General features: G+C 35.5%; 1 long non-coding RNA gene across 1 annotated transcript; it reads left to right on the plus strand.

Annotated features, from left to right (window-relative positions):
* Nucleotides 1–7851: 7851 nt before the first annotated feature.
* On the plus strand, nucleotides 7852–9582 carry LOC141309788 (uncharacterized). Its single transcript, XR_012347338.1, has 3 exons — nucleotides 7852–8016; nucleotides 8295–8384; nucleotides 9178–9582. It is a non-coding gene; the product is annotated as an uncharacterized lncRNA (long non-coding RNA).
* The last annotated feature ends 243 nt before the right edge of the window (nucleotides 9583–9825 follow it).

Raw genomic sequence — 9825 nt, forward strand, 5'->3', positions numbered from 1 at the left:
AATTGTCAAGTGCATGAATAAAATGCTGTTTGCAATGCAGTAATGCACATCTGAAGGTGTTAGAAGAATTTTGCATGAATTATTATGTTAGAGTCTCAAAGCTCTGAAAACAGCGTTTCTGCTCCGGACAAACCTGGTTTGATGCAATGTTACTGAAACTCTGTCAAACATTAAAAGTTTGTCATGTGCATGAATAAAATGCTGTTTGCAATGCAGTATTGCACATCTGAAGGTGTTAGAAGAGTTTTGCATGAATTATTATGTTAGAGTCTCAAAGCTCTGAAAACAGCGTTTCTGCTCCGGACAAACCTGGTTTGATGCAATGTTACTGAAACTCTGTCAAACATTAAAAGTTTGTCATGTGCATGAATAAAATGCTGTTTGCAATGCAGTATTGCACATCTGAAGGTGTTAGAAGAGTTTTGCATGAATTATTATGTTAGAGTTTCAAAGCTCTGAAAACAGCGTTTCTGCTCCGGACAAACCTGGTTTGATGCAATGTTACTGAAACTCTGTCAAACATTAAAAGTTTGTCAAGTGCATGAATAAAATGCTATTTGTAATGCAGTAATGCACATCTGAATGTGTTAGAAGAGTTTTGCATGAATTATTATGTTAGAGTTTCAAAGCTCTGAAAACAGCGTTTCTGCTCCGGACAAACCTGGTTTGATGCAATGTTACTGAAACTCTGTCAAACATTAAAAGTTTGTCATGTGCATGAATAAAATGCTGTTTGCAATGCAGTAATGCACATCTGAAGGTGTTAGAAGAGTTTTGCATGAATTATTATGTTAGAGTCTCAAAGCTCTGAAAACAGCGTTTCTGCTCCGGACAGACCTGGTTTGATGCAATATTACTGAAACTCTGTCAAACATTAAAAGTTTGTCATGTGCATGAATAAAATGCTGTTTGCAATGCAGTACTGCACATCTGAAGGTGTTAGAAGAGTTTTGCATGAATTATTATGTTAGAGTCTCAAAGCTCTGAAAACAGCGTTTCTGCTCCGGACAAACCTGGTTTGATGCAATGTTACTGAAACTCTGTCAAACATTAAAAGTTTGTCAAGTGCATGAATAAAATGCTATTTGTAATGCAGTAATGCACATCTGAATGTGTTAGAAGAGTTTTGCATGAATTATTATGTTAGAGTTTCAAAGCTCTGAAAACAGCGTTTCTGCTCCGGACAAACCTGGTTTGATGCAATGTTACTGAAACTCTGTCAAACATTAAAAGTTTGTCATGTGCATGAATAAAATGCTGTTTTCAATGCAGTAATGCACATCTGAAGGTGTTAGAAGAGTTTTGCATGAATTATTATGTTAGAGTCTCAAAGCTGTGAAAACAGCGTTTCTGCTCCGGACAAACCTGGTTTGATGCAATATTACTGAAACTCTGTCAAACATTAAAAGTTTGTCATGTGCATGAATAAAATGCTGTTTGCAATGCAGTAATGCACATCTGAAGGTGTTAGAAGAGTTTTGCATGAATTATTATGTTAGAGTCTCAAAACTCTGAAAACAGCGTTTCTGCTCCGGACAAACCTGGTTTGATGCAATGTTACTGAAACTCTGTCAAACATTAAAAGTTTGTCAAGTGCATGAATAAAATGCTATTTGTAATGCAGTAATGCACATCTGAATGTGTTAGAAGAGTTTTGCATGAATTATTATGTTAGAGTTTCAAAGCTCTGAAAACAGCGTTTCTGCTCCGGACAAACCTGGTTTGATGCAATGTTACTGAAACTCTGTCAAACATTAAAAGTTTGTCATGTGCATGAATAAAATGCTGTTTGCAATGCAGTACTGCACATCTGAAGGTGTTAGAAGAGTTTTGCATGAATTATTTTGTTAGAGTCTCAAAGCTCTGAAAACAGCGTTTCTGCTCCGGACAAACCTGGTTTGATGCAATGTTACTGAAACTCTGTCAAACATTAAAAGTTTGTCAAGTGCATGAATAAAATGCTATTTGTAATGCAGTAATGCACATCTGAATGTGTTAGAAGAGTTTTGCATGAATTATTATGTTAGAGTTTCAAAGCTCTGAAAACAGCGTTTCTGCTCCGGACAAACCTGGTTTGATGCAATGTTACTGAAACTCTGTCAAACATTAAAAGTTTGTCATGTGCATGAATAAAATGCTATTTGCAATGCAGTAATGCACATCTGAAGGTGTTAGAAGAGTTTTGCATGAATTATTATGTTAGAGTCTCAAAGCTCTGTAAACAGCGTTTCTGCTCCGGACAGACCTGGTTTGATGCAATATTACTGAAACTCTGTCAAACATTAAAAGTTTGTCATGTGCATGAATAAAATGCTGTTTGCAATGCAGTACTGCACATCTGAAGGTGTTAGAAGAGTTTTGCATGAATTATTATGTTAGAGTCTCAAAGCTCTGAAAACAGCGTTTCTGCTCCGGACAAACCTGGTTTGATGCAATGTTACTGAAACTCTGTCAAACATTAAAAGTTTGTCAAGTGCATGAATAAAATGCTATTTGTAATGCAGTAATGCACATCTGAATGTGTTAGAAGAGTTTTGCATGAATTATTATGTTAGAGTTTCAAAGCTCTGAAAACAGCGTTTCTGCTCCGGACAAACCTGGTTTGATGCAATGTTACTGAAACTCTGTCAAACATTAAAAGTTTGTCATGTGCATGAATAAAATGCTGTTTTCAATGCAGTAATGCACATCTGAAGGTGTTAGAAGAGTTTTGCATGAATTATTCTGTTAGAGTCTCAAAGCTGTGAAAACAGCGTTTCTGCTCCGGACAAACCTGGTTTGATGCAATATTACTGAAACTCTGTCAAACATTAAAAGTTTGTCATGTGCATGAATAAAATGCTGTTTGCAATGCAGTAATGCACATCTGAAGGTGTTAGAAGAGTTTTGCATGAATTATTATGTTAGAGTCTCAAAGCTCTGAAAACAGCGTTTCTGCTCCGGACAGACCTGGTTTGATGCAATATTACTGAAACTCTGTCAAACATTAAAAGTTTGTCATGTGCATGAATAAAATGCTGTTTGCAATGCAGTAATGCACATCTGAAGGTGTTAGAAGAGTTTTGCATGAATTATTATGTTAGACTCTCAAAGCTCTGAAAACAGCGTTTCTGCTCCGGACAAACCTGGATTGATGCAATGTTACTGAAACTCTGTCAAACATTAAAAAATTGTCAAGTGCATGAATAAAATGCTGTTTGCAATGCAGTAATGCACATCTGAAGGTGTTAGAAGAATTTTGCATGAATTATTATGTTAGAGTCTCAAAGCTCTGAAAACAGCGTTTCTGCTCCGGACAAACCTGGTTTGATGCAATGTTACTGAAACTTTGTCAAACATTAAAAAATTGTCAAGTGCATGAATAAAATGCTGTTTGTAATGCAGTAATGCACATCTGAAGGTGTTAGAAGAGTTTTGCATGAATTATTATGTTAGAGTCTCAAAGCTCTGAAAACAGCGTTTCTGCTCCGGACAAACCTGGTTTGATGCAATGTTACTGAAACTCTGTCAAACATTAAAAATGTGTCATGTGCATGAATAAAATGCTGTTTGCAATGCAGTAATGCACATTTGAAAGTGTTAGAAGAGTTTTGCATGAATTATTATGTTAGAGTCTCAAAGCTCTGAAAACAGCGTTTCTGCTCCGGACAGACCTGGTTTGATGCAATATTACTGAAACTCTGTCAAACATTAAAAGTTTGTCATGTGCATGAATAAAATGCTATTTGCAATGCAGTAATGCACATCTGAAGGTGTTAGAAGAGTTTTGCATGAATTATTATGTTAGAGTCTCAAAGCTGTGAAAACAGCGTTTCTGCGCCGGACAAACCTGGTTTGATGCAATATTACTGAAACTCTGTCAAACATTAAAAGTTTGTCATGTGCATGAATAAAATGCTGTTTGCAATGCAGTAATGCACATCTGAAGGTGTTAGAAGAGTTTTGCATGAATTATTATGTTAGAGTCTCAAAACTCTGAAAACAGCGTTTCTGCTCCGGACAAACCTGGTTTGATGCAATGTTACTGAAACTCTGTCAAACATTAAAAGTTTGTCAAGTGCATGAATAAAATGCTATTTGTAATGCAGTAATGCACATCTGAATGTGTTAGAAGAGTTTTGCATGAATTATTATGTTAGAGTTTCAAAGCTCTGAAAACAGCGTTTCTGCTCCGGACAAACCTGGTTTGATGCAATGTTACTGAAACTCTGTCAAACATTAAAAGTTTGTCATGTGCATGAATAAAATGCTGTTTGCAATGCAGTAATGCACATCTGAAGGTGTTAGAAGAGTTTTGCATGAATTATTATGTTAGAGTCTCAAAGCTCTGAAAACAGCGTTTCTGCTCCGGACAGACCTGGTTTGATGCAATATTACTGAAACTCTGTCAAACATTAAAAGTTTGTCATGTGCATGAATAAAATGCTGTTTGCAATGCAGTGTTGCACATCTGAAGGTGTTAGAAGAGTTTTGCATGAATTATTATGTTAGACTCTCAAAGCTCTGAAAACAGCGTTTCTGCTCCGGACAAACCTGGTTTGATGCAATGTTACTGAAACTCTGTCAAACATTAAAAAATTGTCAAGTGCATGAATAAAATGCTGTTTGCAATGCAGTAATGCACATCTGAAGGTGTTAGAAGAATTTTGCATGAATTATTATGTTAGAGTCTCAAAGCTCTGAAAACAGCGTTTCTGCTCCGGACAAACCTGGTTTGATGCAATGTTACTGAAACTCTGTCAAACATTAAAAGTTTGTCATGTGCATGAATAAAATGCTGTTTGCAATGCAGTATTGCACATCTGAAGGTGTTAGAAGAGTTTTGCATGAATTATTATGTTAGAGTCTCAAAGCTCTGAAAACAGCGTTTCTGCTCCGGACAAACCTGGTTTGATGCAATGTTACTGAAACTCTGTCAAACATTAAAAATGTGTCATGTGCATGAATAAAATGCTGTTTGCAATGCAGTAATGCACATCTGAAAGTGTTAGAAGAGTTTTGCATGAATTATTATGTTAGAGTCTCAAAGCTCTGAAAACAGCGTTTCTGCTCCGGACAAACCTGGTTTGATGCAATGTTACTGAAACTCTGTCAAACATTAAAAATGTGTCATGTGCATGAATAAAATGCTGTTTGCAATGCAGTAATGCACATCTGAAAGTGTTAGAAGAGTTTTGCATGAATTATTATGTTAGAGTCTCAAAGCTCTGAAAACAGCGTTTCTGCTCCGGACAGACCTGGTTTGATGCAATATTACTGAAACTCTGTCAAACATTAAAAGTTTGTCATGTGCATGAATAAAATGCTATTTGCAATGCAGTAATGCACATCTGAAGGTGTTAGAAGAGTTTTGCATGAATTATTATGTTAGAGTCTCAAAGCTCTGAAAACAGCGTTTCTGCTCCGGACAGACCTGGTTTGATGCAATATTACTGAAACTCTGTCAAACATTAAAAGTTTGTCATGTGCATGAATAAAATGCTGTTTGCAATGCAGTACTGCACATCTGAAGGTGTTAGAAGAGTTTTGCATGAATTATTATGTTAGAGTCTCAAAGCTCTGAAAACAGCGTTTCTGCTCAGGACAAACCTGGTTTGATGCAATGTTACTGAAACTCTGTCAAACATTAAAAGTTTGTCAAGTGGATGAATAAAATGCTATTTGTAATGCAGTAATGCACATCTGAATGTGTTAGAAGAGTTTTGCATGAATTATTATGTTAGAGTTTCAAAGCTCTGAAAACAGCGTTTCTGCTCCGGACAAACCTGGTTTGATGCAATGTTACTGAAACTCTGTCAAACATTAAAAGTTTGTCATGTGCATGAATAAAATGCTGTTTTCAATGCAGTAATGCACATCTGAAGGTGTTAGAAGAGTTTTGCATGAATTATTATGTTAGAGTCTCAAAGCTGTGAAAACAGCGTTTCTGCTCCGGACAAACCTGGTTTGATGCAATATTACTGAAACTCTGTCAAACATTAAAAGTTTGTCATGTGCTTGAATAAAATGCTGTTTGCAATGCAGTAATGCACATCTGAAGGTGTTAGAAGAGTTTTGCATGAATTATTATGTTAGAGTCTCAAAACTCTGAAAACAGCGTTTCTGCTCCGGACAAACCTGGTTTGATGCAATGTTACTGAAACTCTGTCAAACATTAAAAGTTTGTCAAGTGCATGAATAAAATGCTATTTGTAATGCAGTAATGCACATCTGAATGTGTTAGAAGAGTTTTGCATGAATTATTATGTTAGAGTTTCAAAGCTCTGAAAACAGCGTTTCTGCTCCGGACAAACCTGGTTTGATGCAATGTTACTGAAACTCTGTCAAACATTAAAAGTTTGTCATGTGCATGAATAAAATGCTGTTTGCAATGCAGTAATGCACATCTGAAGGTGTTAGAAGAGTTTTGCATGAATTATTATGTTAGAGTCTCAAAGCTCTGAAAACAGCGTTTCTGCTCCGGACAGACCTGGTTTGATGCAATATTACTGAAACTCTGTCAAACATTAAAAGTTTGTCATGTGCATGAATAAAATGCTGTTTGCAATGCAGTGTTGCACATCTGAAGGTGTTAGAAGAGTTTTGCATGAATTATTATGTTAGACTCTCAAAGCTCTGAAAACAGCGTTTCTGCTCCGGACAAACCTGGTTTGATGCAATGTTACTGAAACTCTGTCAAACATTAAAAAAATGTCAAGTGCATGAATAAAATGCTGTTTGCAATGCACTAATGCACATCTGAAGGTGTTAGAAGAATTTTGCATGAATTATTATGTTAGAGTCTCAAAGCTCTGAAAACAGCGTTTCTGCTCCGGACAAACCTGGTTTGATGCAATGTTACTGAAACTCTGTCAAACATTAAAAGTTTGTCATGTGCATGAATAAAATGCTCACTGTAACCGATTTTTGTAATTTGAACAGTATTTTACTGTAATATCTACAGTAAGATACTGTAAAATGTATATACAGTATTTTACTGTAAACTGCAAAGGATTATGGGAAAATATATGATCACTACTGTAATTCTCCACTACTGTAAATCCGTTTACAGTAGTGAACTTGCCCGCGAAAAATTGACCAATGGCAAGGGAGATTTTTTTTTCTCCTGTTGAGAGGAAGTGGCGGTAAAAAGGACAAAAGAGAAATGTTGCATCAATAACATGACAAAAAGGTTAGTATATTATTTCTGTTTTATGAAAAACTGAACAATTTTAATTTGTTTTCACTTGTTAACAGCAAACTAACAATATTCATCGTGTTTTTCATGTCGGTAGCCTTTTTTTTCTGACTGACGGCCGGGGCGCCGCCATAACGGTGAAAACATGGACTGGTGAGTAAATTAAGGTGACCTATATTAGTCGAAATAAACTTTATTTAAACTGAGAAACACTTTTGTATATTCGGCTGCCCTTTAATGCAAGTTAGTTCGTCTGACGAGCCCTTACTCAAGCTTAACAGCAAACTGAGGTGAAATACTGAGGTAAAGTGCGTTAAGCAACACCACTGTTTCTGTGGAGATTTTAAACTGTATTTTCAAGCCCTTCTTTTGCTTGTTATTTTCAAGTTTCTGGTCTGGATGTCGTCTGTAACGTCGGAGCGCGGAGGTGTATTTTGGATCTTCTTCTGTGAATGACTGCCATAGTATCAACGATAATGAACTGGTAAGCTAATAATGTCAGTAAGCCGAAGTTGACAAACTTAACGTTAGTCACAGAGCAGCATAATATCTTTTAAACGCTGCCTCTTTATAGCTGGCAAGGTAATTCTCTTCAAATGATGTTTAAGTAAGAAATGTGTGTATGAATGTCGTATGTAACTTTATAGACGGTCCCTTCAGTGACAGACGTGACATAAACAGCGCGCTAACATGAAACACTGAGGTAAAACTGAACACCGCGGTTAACTGCATCTTTTGTGTTTTATTTTCAAGTTTGTGGTCTTGTGGTCATGTCGTCTGCATCGGAGGTGTATTAGAGTCTTTTCTGGTGATTGCCGTCGTCGCGGTGCAAACAACAGGTGAGCTTCCCCTTTCATCAATTTAACTAAGTTAATGTTAACGTTACTAAATTAGCCAAATTAGCCACAGGCTGCTGTTCTCCACTGACTTGCAGAACAGGTTAACCTTTTAAAGAGAGTAACGGGCTAGCAATATATTAATATAACAAGTTTTGCTAATAAATATTATAAATGTTAATTTTATTAAAAATGTAGATTTTATTACTGTACAGTAGTTGTCTTTTCTGATCATAAACTATAGTAACACTGAAAGGGTGTTGTGACACTGTCTGTTACAGGAGATTTCTCCAAGCACTAACTGGATGCTGACCATCAGGGGCAGAATCATCATACAGCCAGCTGTCCATTTTACAGACATGCAGAATCAGGTAACCCAAAACATTTTTGTTTTACATTGCATTTACATTCATGCATTTTTCAGATGCTTTTATCCTAAGCAAGTTATATTGTATTTAAAGTACACATTTGAAAGGTATTTATTTCCGGGGAATGTTTTTTATTACCATGTCTTGTCACATCAAGATTGAGTTTGCATGCACATTAAAATTATTTCTATTAAACCAGCATTTAAACAGCAAAATGCAGCTGCTTCAGGTATCTTTAACTTACTGTAACCTTTAAATTCATAATAGCAATCTTACCGTCTGTCAATTTAGATTATTGTTACTGTAAAGCAACAATTAGAGATTTTTAATCATAGTAGGCCTATTATATGCACAGACTTTCTAGGAAACACACGTTTAGAATGTTTATATGAACAGATTGGTTAGCATTTAGCATGGTCTGTGGCAGACTTTTGAGTGTCAGGGCAACAAAATTCAATAAACAAGAATGTAATATTAAGTGATTTAAATCATGAAGAAAGTATTGTCTTTTTGCTCCATTTAGTAAAAACGGTTCTTAACAAAGCCATGTTGTGCATCTCTGCACACAGCAGTGTTTCATTACTGAATGAATTTACCTTTTTTAAACACCTAGAATCAGTGACTTACTGACCCATTCATAAAATTCTTTATAAAAAATTTCAAGAAAAAGTTTCTTCAGTTTTTTTTCTTACTACTGCGTTCGTATGTAGTATATCATTTTTTTTTTAAATGCATACAGCACCAAGTTTGACAGTTGAGGCAAATTCTTTAAACACTGTTTTTCTTGTGCTTGCAGGTTTGTTCAGACAGTCAACCTTTGTGGCAGCAAATGCATTGACAGTCACAGATCAGATGGACTTCTGGAAAGAGGGTGCAAACAGCAAGCATCAGCCTGAATCCCATTCTGCCGTTTCTCATCAGAGAGCTTGTCAACTTTGACTCAAAACTACTAAAATTTAACACAACACAAACACATTTTTACTGTATGATTTTATTTTATTTACACTACCAGACAAAGCTTTTGAACAGTAAGATTTTAAATGTTTTTAAAGAAGGTCTCTTCTGCTCACTAAGCCTGCATTCATTTGATCCAAAGTACAGCAAACACAGTACACTTTTGAACCATTTTTATTATTTAAAATAACTGTTTTCTTTTTGAATATATTTTAAAATGTAATTTATTGCTGTGATCAAACCTTAATTTTAGCATCATTACTGCAGTCACATGATCCTTCAGAAATCATTCTAATAATTTGATTTTCTGCTCAAAAACTATTATTATGATGTTGCTGAAATTATTATAATGCTAAAATACATTTTTTTCAGGTTTCTTTGATGAATAGAAAGTTCAGATAAACAGCATTTATCTGAAACAGAAATAGTTTGTAACATTATGAATGTCTTTATTATCACTTTTGATCAATTTAAATCATCCTTGCTAAAT

Source organism: Garra rufa, unplaced genomic scaffold (assembly GCF_049309525.1).
Source record: "Garra rufa unplaced genomic scaffold, GarRuf1.0 hap1_unplaced_003, whole genome shotgun sequence".
NCBI classification, from domain to species: Eukaryota; Metazoa; Chordata; class Actinopteri; order Cypriniformes; family Cyprinidae; genus Garra; species Garra rufa.